General features: G+C 44.2%; 2 pseudogenes across 1 annotated transcript in view; one reads left to right on the forward strand and one right to left on the reverse strand.

Moving 5' to 3' along the window:
• The window catches only part of LOC123158617 (receptor-like protein EIX2), a 68,340-nt pseudogene extending 64,692 nt beyond the window's left edge, over positions 1–3,648 (forward strand). The window contains exon 6 of the transcript XR_006479354.1: positions 2,809–3,648. The product of XR_006479354.1 is annotated as a receptor-like protein EIX2 (transcript). The remainder of the gene's footprint in view (positions 1–2,808) is intronic.
• A 543-nt stretch (positions 3,649–4,191) lies between these two features.
• On the reverse strand, positions 4,192–6,476 carry LOC123158619 (receptor-like cytoplasmic kinase 176; annotated as a pseudogene).
• Between the last annotated feature and the right edge of the window lie 4,387 nt (positions 6,477–10,863).

The raw sequence follows: 10,863 nt of genomic DNA on the forward strand, positions 1-10,863 counted from the left end.
ATGTGTAGTAATTTAGATATGCAGTTCATAGATTTTTTTGTTAGATTAGATTTTTTTTGTTAGATTAGATGTGTAGTAATTAATTTTGTTCATAGAATTTTAATGATTTTTTTGTTCATAGTATTTAGAAAAAGGAAAAAAAGAAGTAGTTTATATATAGTTGATCTAGCTAGTTGATTTAATAAACTAATTTATTTTACTATATATAGAAGTAGTTTGTTTTTAGTAAGTACTACTTTTTTATTTATAGTAAGTGCTTAGTAGTTGAACTAGATAGTTGATTTAATTAATAAAACTACTTCTATTTAACTATATATAAAAGTAGTTCTCGCATCGACGTCGGCGATGCCTATCCCGCATCCTCGTCGTCGTCGACTCGGCGGTGGAGGCCTGCTTGGTCAGGGCCATGTTCGGGACTGGGCTCCGCCGGGCTGGTATTGGGAGGTGCTACCTTCCGGGGGACGTAGGTTGGTGAGGAGGCAGCCCGTTGTTGACCCGATCCTTGTTTGGTGGCGGTCGCGTGGGCCAGTGACGGTGGTGAGGCATCCGGACACCGCGGAGGTGGTACGTCACCGTGTCAGCGAGGAGGACGAGCACGTCCGTCGCTACATGGTTGCATTGGAGGGCAGGTTCGACAATACCTGGCAGGTTCTTCAGGGATCTCACTGGAGCTATGATCCTGTGATGGTTCCTTATCTTTGAGTGTCCACCGCCCGCGTCGATACCCGTCGGGCGCTACGGTTCTAGTTGTATTAGTGATAATATTCGACGATGTACGGACACCAAGAGATGATGTACTTTTGCTTATAATTATTGAATGTATGCTAATTTGAATACTATACTTTATTTTATGATTTGGTTTTGCTAATTTCATGATTTGGTTTTGCTTATTGAATGCTCATATTGGATAAGTTCTCCTTCATTCCCGTGTGCTAGACAATTTGATATAATAATGCATTCAGGAATGAAAGGAGGAGCTACGTACATCGATCATCGATAGTCAACCCGTGATTAATAATAATGATCTAGTTTAATATTTGAAATATGAACGTAGGCCGGAAATGTCGTACTCATCGGACGACGAAAACCGCCCGGGGGAGTGCGACTGGTGCCACGACGACCGAGGTATCTGCGACAGGTTCATTGTGCTGGACAAAGATCGTCGCTTCAGCATTAAGTTCGAGGAGACCTTCGATGTTCATACGGTACGCAACCGACGATAATAGTTTTTTTTTCATAATTACTCATGACTTCAACTATTTTAATCATGACAATATTTTTCATCTTTTCCAATTCGACTAGCTTATCCCATGCTTTGCAAGACGCTATGTCTTGGAGAGGATGGGTTTTGAAGACCATGAAAGTTTCGAAACCAAAAAATTATCCTAAGTACCCATCATGGTGTGGATTTTCAAGTAAAGTTGTACAATGCTCAGAGTGTAACCCATTTTGGTTGCAAAAATTGGGAAGCACTTTGCAAGATGTATGGTTTTGATGAGGGTATGCTTGTTACCATGGATCTTGGTGATCCTACAATCGAGCAAGAGAGACCTATGATTTTCGTCCTTGTGGATACACCTCCAATTCTTCCCCCATGTGAGCTTAACATAGTTATTAAGTAATTTATATTGTTTATTTCAAAATAGTTGACAACTTATTCTCCATTGACAGCTTATTTTCATTTTTCAAAGAATGTGCGGAAGATGGTAGACGGAACCTACTACACCGAAGGCTCCGAACTAACTTATCAGGAGGAAAATCATCTGGTCGCATTTTGTACTGATCTTGAGAATTACAATGTCTACAATCGAACTCCTCAACATTATGGTCAATACGTGCCACTAGTGCATGTGTTGAACTACAGTAACTACCATGGAGATACCCTGGTAAGATTTTTTACTATTACGACATCCGTGCATCTTTTTGCACACTTCTAAAACTAGTACATCATATCATTGCTAACTACGAAGTTATTACTATGTTTTTCAACAGATAATCCCGAATGATTGTGTGCCTCATCTGATGTATACACACGGTAGCCTTCATGTTTTGAACATACAACCAGGTCTTCCTACGAATCTCAACTGTCCATACCGGGTTTCTAAAAGAAGTGGAGACATGACAATCAAAGAATGGAAAAAATGTATGGACAGTCGTAAGGAGCTTCTTGGAAGCAACATTCAGTGAAGGGCAAAAATTGGAGACAGGATGATCGCCATTCATCATAATGGAGAGTCATGGTCCATATTGTTTTATGCTATTTTACCTTAAGGGTGTTTAGGTCCTACCTGATACTGATGATCATGTGTTAAGAACAATTATGTAGGGTTGGGTTCGATGACTATGAGGATGATGATCGTATGACTTATTATTAATAATGAGTAGAAGTTGTATGATGATGCATGATTAGTAGGACGAGTACTTCTTATTATATATGCTGATGTATGCGAGCATGCATGAGTTATTATATCAGTGGATAAAATGAACATATATAGCAGCAGCGTTGGTAAACCAAGGACGAAGATATAAGAGAGGACACTTCTCTCTATTAGCTAGCTAATATAACAACCTAAAAATAACCCCCAAAACCCCTAAAGCAACCACTTTCCAAAAAAAACATGGACTTTTGGTCCCGGTTGGTGCCACCAACCGGGACCAAAGGCCCCCTGACTGGGCTCGGCGCACAGAGCCACGTGGAGGCACATTACTCCCGGTTCTTGTTTGAACCGGGACTAATGGGTGGAGGTATTAATAACGGCCCATTAGTCCCGGTTCATGAACCGGGACTATTAGGTGTTTTTCTACTAGTGCTTGTCAATAATTACAAAAGGCAAACGACTTGGGTATGGTGGCACCCTTGCATATTTCGTGGGCATTGATTTATCAGGCAACTCCTTAACAGGTGGAATTCCATCAGATATCACTTCCCTTGATGCAGTAATAAGTTTGAATTTATCATCAAACCATCTGAGCGGAATGATTCCAAATGATATTGGTGCCTTGCATTCATTGGAATCTCTTGACCTCTCCATGAACAAGCTTACTAGTGAAATCCCATCGAGTTTATCAAGTTTGACATCCCTGAGTTACTTGAACTTGTCCTACAACAATTTATCTGGAAGGATACCCTCAAGCCGCCAACTTGGCACCCTCAATGTAGACAACCCAGCACTTATGTACATTGGCAACAGTGGACTTTGTGGGCCTCCTCTCCAGAAGAATTGTTCAGGAAATGATACGGGCACTAGTCATGTTGGAAGCAACAACCATGAGGAATTTGAACTGATGACCTTCAAATTTGGTCTTGTCCTGGGACTTGTGGCGGGGCTTTGGAGTGTGTCCTGTGCACTTTTGTTCAAGAAGGCATGGAGGACAGCTTATTTTCAACTCTTTGATGAGATGTATGACAGAATCTATGTATACGTGGTTGTGAAATGGGCAAGCTTGGTAAGGAAAACAGATGAAAATGAACAAGTTGCCTGAAGGAGCCAATGTCTGTGCCACGACCAATAGAATGGGGGCTCTATACAACACGCGTTGTCTAGCTAGCGTGCCTTGCCTAATTTTTTATATCTGAATAAAGATGGAGATGTTGATTAGTCCTTCTTATACATGTAAAACTTCAGATGTTATAAATCAGAACTTCAATGACCAGTATTTTATCCTGAATAATTTCGACGTTTTTGTGCTGTTACTGATAAGTTAGTTTCTCTCCATTGGATGGTACATTTGTATGTAGATTAAAAAAGCAACCTTTGTTTCATAGTAGAATAACTGTTTGTAGGCGAGATCCTATCATTCACATCAGTAACTGCTATTCTAAATTTGGCGATAAATTTATTAAATATATTTACCAGCAATAACACTTCTGAAGGAATTCTGGCACTCTCGTCAGGCTCGTTTCTCCGGCAAAAGGCAAGGGTGTGAAGGAATCCTTTCCGCTTGCTTGATATGCACATATGCTGGTTCATTTGGCTTGAAAAGAATGAACAAGACTTCAGTAGCAAATGTGCAACACACCAGCATGTTTTCTAGAGGGTCAAGGATGAGATCGCGGCTTGGAGAATGGCCGGTTTGAAGGCCACAGAGATATAATGCCGCTACAACCGATGAGTGAGTGCCGCTGCAAACCAGTAGCTGGTCGCTGGCTCATTTGACTCTGAGAGACAAAATCATCCCTCTACAGTGAATTCATCTCTGCTCATCGGCGCGCAGCCGCCTCGCCACTGGCTGCTGCTGCCGGCCACCGCCACACATCCTGAAGAAGCCACAGGCACCGCCACCACCACCACTCACCTTCTGCTGACCGCTCGCCACGGTCTCCTTGTTGTCCTGGAGCTGATGGCCCAGCACCGCCACCACCTGCTCCATACCCGGCCGTACATCACCCTGACTGCTCGCCCCAGTCTCGTTGGCGTCCTGGAGCTGCCCCAGCACCTCCACCACCTGCTCCATGCCCGGGCGGTCCCTTGGGTGGACGGAGATGCATTGGAGCACCAGTGCGGCAGCCTGATGCGCACAGGCGAGGGGGTACTGGCCGCCCAGCTGCGCATCTAGGATGTGAGAGATGCGGCTCTTGCTCGTCAGGTACTGCCGCGCCCATTCCACCAGGTTATGCTCGATGGAGGGCCGGTTCTTGTCTAGGGCTGGCCGGCCTGCTAGAATCTCCAGCAGCACCGCACCGAAGCTGTACACGTCGCTCTTCATCGTCAGATATCCTGTTAACATGGATTAGCGTGCACATCACCTATGTTATATGGGGATTACATATTTACACATCTGTACTACACAGCTCATCCCCACCTAGGAAACAACTAAAGTTTTTCTTTCAGAAATAAGAACAACTAAACAAAGAGAACAAGTAATGACCGCCATTGACCTACTGGTACAAACTACTCCCTCCGTTCCGATTTACTCGTCGTGGTTTTAGTTCAAATTTGAACTAAAACCACGACAAGTAAATCGGAACGGAGGAAGTACAAAGTACATTAATGCTTATCTAGGCACGCAGAATTGTGTTACGGATTGAGCAGTGGTGACACTTAGCTAATCTGCAACCCCTGAAACATACTAATCTGCATGCTTAGCGCATGAGGTGAAGGGGTCCAGTTATGTCTGTAACCATGACAAATTGGATCAGTCGTGCTGCACCTAACTAATATGGCCTCCTCAAGAACTCAACACCCAACCCGAGAATTTTAACGGTGTTATATACTGCTCTCATGTTGCTTCAGCCTTCATGGCAACCATAACTTCTGCATAACAACAACATCAACCAACCCTGAGAAGCAAAACTAACGTGCTAAAAAGTTCAGACCATCTTTAGTATCTCTCCCATGCTAAACATCCACTCTAAATTGAAGGTTTTAACAAAGCATAGTAGAACCGACAAAGTGAGACCAAAGCATATTATATGAATATAGTATATGCCACATCTGATCATGGCTTTGAAGAACAAATAAAGCTATGTTAATTCAATTTACCTGTATCAAGATATTCAGGGGCTGTATGTCCATCTGTGTTCATACCCATCCTCGCCAACCCAAAATTGGACAGCTTTGCATTATAGCTCTGCAATCCATCAATCGACACATTTTGCATTAACAAGGCATTGAAAATATTATTTTCTTAATCAAATTAGAAGGCAAGAACAGAAACATACGGAATCAAGAAAAACATTTGATGTGTTGAAATCACGGTAGATGACATGGGCCTTGTCGCTATGGAGAAACGCGAGCCCCTTGGCAGCCCCAAGAGCAACCTTCATCCTCAGACTCCATGACAGTGGCTAGAAATGTAAGCCCCCTACATCATTCAACCAAACTTGTTATCCCACTATTCTCTGGATTTTTGAGGTGTTAACAGATCACTTGAAGGCTAGAAGAAGGTTAGATATTAGGCAAATACTCCTGAAAAGATGGTTCTCCAAGCTCTCCTGTGGCATGAACTCGTAGACAAGAAGACACTGAGAACGGTCTTCGTTGCAGTAGCCTAGGAGCTTCACCAGATTGGGGTGCGACAATTGGCCAAGGTATTTCACTTCAGCCTGCACATGAGATTCAGAAATTAAGAACATGCTGTATTCGGTAATAATGGATTCAGAAATTTCATCATGAATATACATATATGCAGAATTGAAGAGATGAATGAATTGGAATTGATTGGTACTGAGAAGCACCGACCAGCCATTCCATGTGGCCCTGGACGCTTCCCTGGTTGAGCTTCTTGACGATGATGGGCATGCCGGTGCCCCAGCTAGCCGGAGCGAAGGTAGCCTCGTTCACCCAGCCTTTGTGCACTGACCCAAAGGGGCCGTCACTGAGCAAGCCATCCGGCCAGAAGTTCATGGTGGCCCTCTTGAGCTCCTTGAAGGCGAAGCGCCTGAAACCTTCTGACCGGAGGATCTTGCCCTCGCACTGAGAGGTCGAGGGCACCGTCGTCGCGGTTACCGTCAATGACACAAAGCAGTTCCTCATGGCCGGCGATATATCAAATCAAAGCAAAGCAAACCCTACCCCTGAACTGAAGCAGGGGAGAGATTAGAAGGTGAGACCTTTCGACTTGAATAGACATGAATAGAACAGGAATCATGAAAACTCGATGTAATTTGCCAATTAACAACGCAGCAGTGAACATGGAAAATAAAAGGGTTAAAGATCAAAATCAGTACCCCAATCTCACTTCTATCTTTCCAAAAAGCTATAATGTTCTCATATTGAACATATGAACATGAGAAGAACAGTATAATTGTGCCAACTGAAATACCCTTAAAAGAAAAATGATAATCATTCATATTGGACATTGCATTATTAATATAACGATGTGTTATGAAGTGCCAATTCATATAAATACGAAAAAAAGACAGAGAGATAGGAGCAATATATTAATAAAAATGAAGCACAAATGCCATATGGAGGTCGAGGATAGGATACAATGGAGATCCAAGAAGTTTTAACAAAGACAATAACTATTGGCATCGTTTTGCTGCTTTCCTTGTACCTGCCACTCAATAGTTGCACAGTTCCAGATAAGCTCTTCAGTCAAATTAACATATTCTCCGGTGTTTGAAGCAATTTGCACCCGTTGATGGAAAGAAGTCTGAATTTTACCAATCTGCAATAAACAGACACTTATCCTCAGGACTGAGAAGAAGAACTGACAGAGATAAATTTCTGATGAGAGAGTTATGCAACATAAACGCAGCAGAGCTTTATCTTCAGGAATACCAGAGCAAGAATAGAGGAATGCATGATGCTACTATATGTTTCTGAAAATACAAGAGAGTTACCAGAAATTGTACTGTAGTGGCTCATCTTTTCCACTTTCTAGTCTAAGTGGCCTTAGGTTATCACTATCAGATCCACTGTACTCAGCAAGTATGCTTCAAAAAATCCCGGTACCACAGAAGTATTATACAAACTATCAAAAAATCACTCCAAAATGTTCTCTGAACATGATTTTAAATTGGACACAGAACAGAACCTTCCAAAATGTTTACTCCCAACAAGAAGAATAGATCTTCTCTCATCTTATCCATTGGGTGGTGTTCTCAGCCATACATACAGAATAGCAGCAGCATAACTTGACTATTATGACTTGGAGCCATGGAATCGCCGCCTACATCTTCTTTATGCTCAATTAAATCGTTGCTGGTAACAAACCGACAGTTAACCAAACATAATATCAGCATGAACTACAATAAAATAGACTATTGAATTGTACAAATACTCAACAAATTGACCACGGTATGGTATGATCAGCACTAGCTTTCCCGAACTTTGCTTTGCTTTTTTCGTCCTCTGCAAACATTCTGTGCATGAAGTGCACTGAATCCTCAAAATCATTCTTAACTGCAACTCATGTGGATTCTCAAAATTTCCCATTCTTAACTGCAGCTCTAGAGGCATTTCATCAGTTACCTTGAAGGTGTTCAAACCAAAATGAGACAAGGGGCCAACTTCCAAACCGGAAATTCTAAGGGGCTGTTTGGTTCCCAGCCACAATTTGCCAAGCCAAAATTTGGCAGCCACAGTTTGCCAAACATGTGTTTGGTTTTTGCCACACTTTATTGCCCCTATGGCCCACTTGTCAAAGAGACAATTTTTTTGCCAACTTTTGCCAAAGTTTGGCGTCCAATTTCTTAACCACACTTGTGTGGCTAGCTACACTTTGGCTTAACCACACTAGTCTCCAACCAAACAGACCCTAAACTACCAATGTGGGGCTGAAAGGGATTCAGCGGAGTAGCACGGTGGTGCACATACATACTGGCCGGCCGGCGGCGCCTCCCCCCGCTCCGCCGCGCTTGCCTCGGTGGCGCCGGGACGACAGTAACGCTGAGGAAGATCCGCGCGACCTCCTCCTCCTCCACAGTCGTCGGCGATGCTCTGCTCCCGTCTCCGGCGCTAAGGCAGACAGGCGGCCGGCCGGCCACTCGTCTACGGCGGGAGATCCAGGACGTCTGGGGAAGAAAGAAAGTGTCTTTCCTTCCCTTTTCTCTCCCCATTCTTTTTTTTGAGGTAATTTTCTCCCCCATTCTGATTTGTTTTTCTTTTTTATCCTTTTTAGGTGATTTTATTATGGGAAACGTTCTATTTAGACCGACTGATCCCACAGATTTCATAAACCGCGTCCATCACTTTTCACGTGGCATGCGGTCCACGTCTCCCTCTCCAAAAGCGTCCCGGTCCCTCCCATCTCCCATGTCCCTCCCATCTCCCCTGGTTTCTTTTTCCTTCCCCGTCTCTCTTATCTCTTTTCGCTCTCTCTCTCTCTCTCCTACGGTTCTCTCGTCACCGGCGACCACTGTCGTACAAGTTGCGACTCGCCATGTTCGGCTGTACGCCGCCGACAGCTGCTTCAACCATGCCACCACCGGCTCCGCTACTGCTGCAATCAACTTTGTCTTTCTTTCCCCCAGCTTCTCTCCTCCCTAGATTCAGGAACACACCAGCATCCAACATGTGTGGAGGTTCCAACGGCTCCAACCGCGGATCTCGCCGGCGGCGGGTTGCTTCCATGCAACAGACACGTTGCAACGCCCCTGTGGATCTCATTTCTCATCTCCGGCGGAGCTTCAATGCAACGCCCCTGCTGCTGCAACCCGGATCTCGCCGGCGGCGGAGCTGCAATGTAACGCCCGTTGTGTTGCGACCAGGGTCTCGTCGCCGGCATCAAGGGCCGCTGCATCGCAGCTCTGGCGATCGCTCCATCACAGCTCCGGCACCACTGCATCGCAGCTCTGGCGACGTCGGTGACCGCTACATCACAGCTCCGGCACCACTGCATCGCAGCTCTGGCGGCGTCGACGACTGCTGCATCACAGCTCCTGCGGCATCGACGACTGGTGCATCACAGCTCCGGCGGCGTCGCTGTATCGCAGCTCCGGCGGCGTCGACGACCGCTGCATCGAAGCTCCGGCGGCGTCGCTGCATCGCAGCTCCGGCGACCGTCGCATCATAGCTCTGGCACCACTGAATCGCAGCTCCAGCGGCGTTGACGACCGCTGCATCGAAGCTCCGGTGGCATCGACGACCGTTGCATCGCAGCTTCGGCACCACTGCAGGTAGCTCCGGCGGCATCGCTGCTCCAACGACTGTGGCATCACAACTCCGGCACCACTGCATTGTAGCTCAGGCGGTGTTGGCGACCGCTGCATCGCAGCTACGACGACGTCGCGGCTGCTGCCTCCATGCTGTTGGGCGTGCTTGGAGGGCGACCGTGGGCGTTTGCATGGTGGTTCCTGCACTGGTATGCGTCGAGGCGAATTCTAATCCACGGGACACAACACGCTATGATATGCACCATCCGATGGTTATCAAGGCGGCTTATAGCTGCGAGCTTTCAGCCGGCTTACGCCTAGCATCGCCCTTTTATTATTTATCTTTCCACTGCCTTTTTGGCGCGTGGGTGGCTGGATAACGACCCAGCGCATACCCTCCCCATGCGCCACATCCTCGGTATGGCCGGCCCACTCTGACTTTTTCCATACCGTTTTAGGTTTGTTCTAAACCGGTTTTTTCTTTTTTCGCCTGATTTATCTTTCCACTACCTTTTTTCATCTTTTATTTCTACATTTTGTTTTCTTATTTTAATACTTTATTTGTTAACTTTTTATTTTCAATTTCTGAGACATAGTCATGAAATTTGTGAACATTTTTTGAACCCGCAAACACTTTTTGAAATCACGAATCATTCTTCTAATTTTTGAAAATTGCCGAATTAAAAAACATATTTTTCCAAGTTTCTGAACTTTTTGGTATCTGCGACAAAGTTGATATTACAAAGATTTTTTTATTTCACCTATATATTTAGAATTCGTGAACAAATTTTTAATTCAAGGAATTTGTAGAAAAGTTAGTGAACATTTTTTGAACTCGTGAACATTTTCAGAATTCATGAACATTTCTTCGAATTTGAGAAAGAATTTGGAAGTTTGTGAATATTTTTTTAAAAGTCCTCAATATTTTTCGAATTCACAAACATTTATCAAAATTAATTAACAATTTTTTGAATCTTGTACATTTTTTAAGTTCGCCATTTGTTTTGAATATATAAACATTTTTTGGATTTGCAAATATTTTTAATCCGCGAACATTTTGTCGAAATGGTGAACAGTTTTTAGTTCCTGGACATTTTTCTCAAATTCATGAAGTTTTTTTAATATACTAAAATTTGTTTTCCAATTTGCCATATTTTCCAAAATTTTGCTAAAATGTTGAATTACTTTAAAGGAGATGCAAAATAAGGAAAAACGAAAAAGAAAACAGGGCGTCTCCCACAGCACATGAGCAGGCCCAGAAGAGCGCGCTGGGGGAGCGGGGGTTGTGCGTTGTGCGTCAAATAGGAGCTCTCTCTCTCTCT

This window comes from Triticum aestivum, chromosome 7B (assembly GCF_018294505.1).
Source record: "Triticum aestivum cultivar Chinese Spring chromosome 7B, IWGSC CS RefSeq v2.1, whole genome shotgun sequence".
Lineage (NCBI taxonomy): Eukaryota > Viridiplantae > Streptophyta > Magnoliopsida > Poales > Poaceae > Triticum > Triticum aestivum.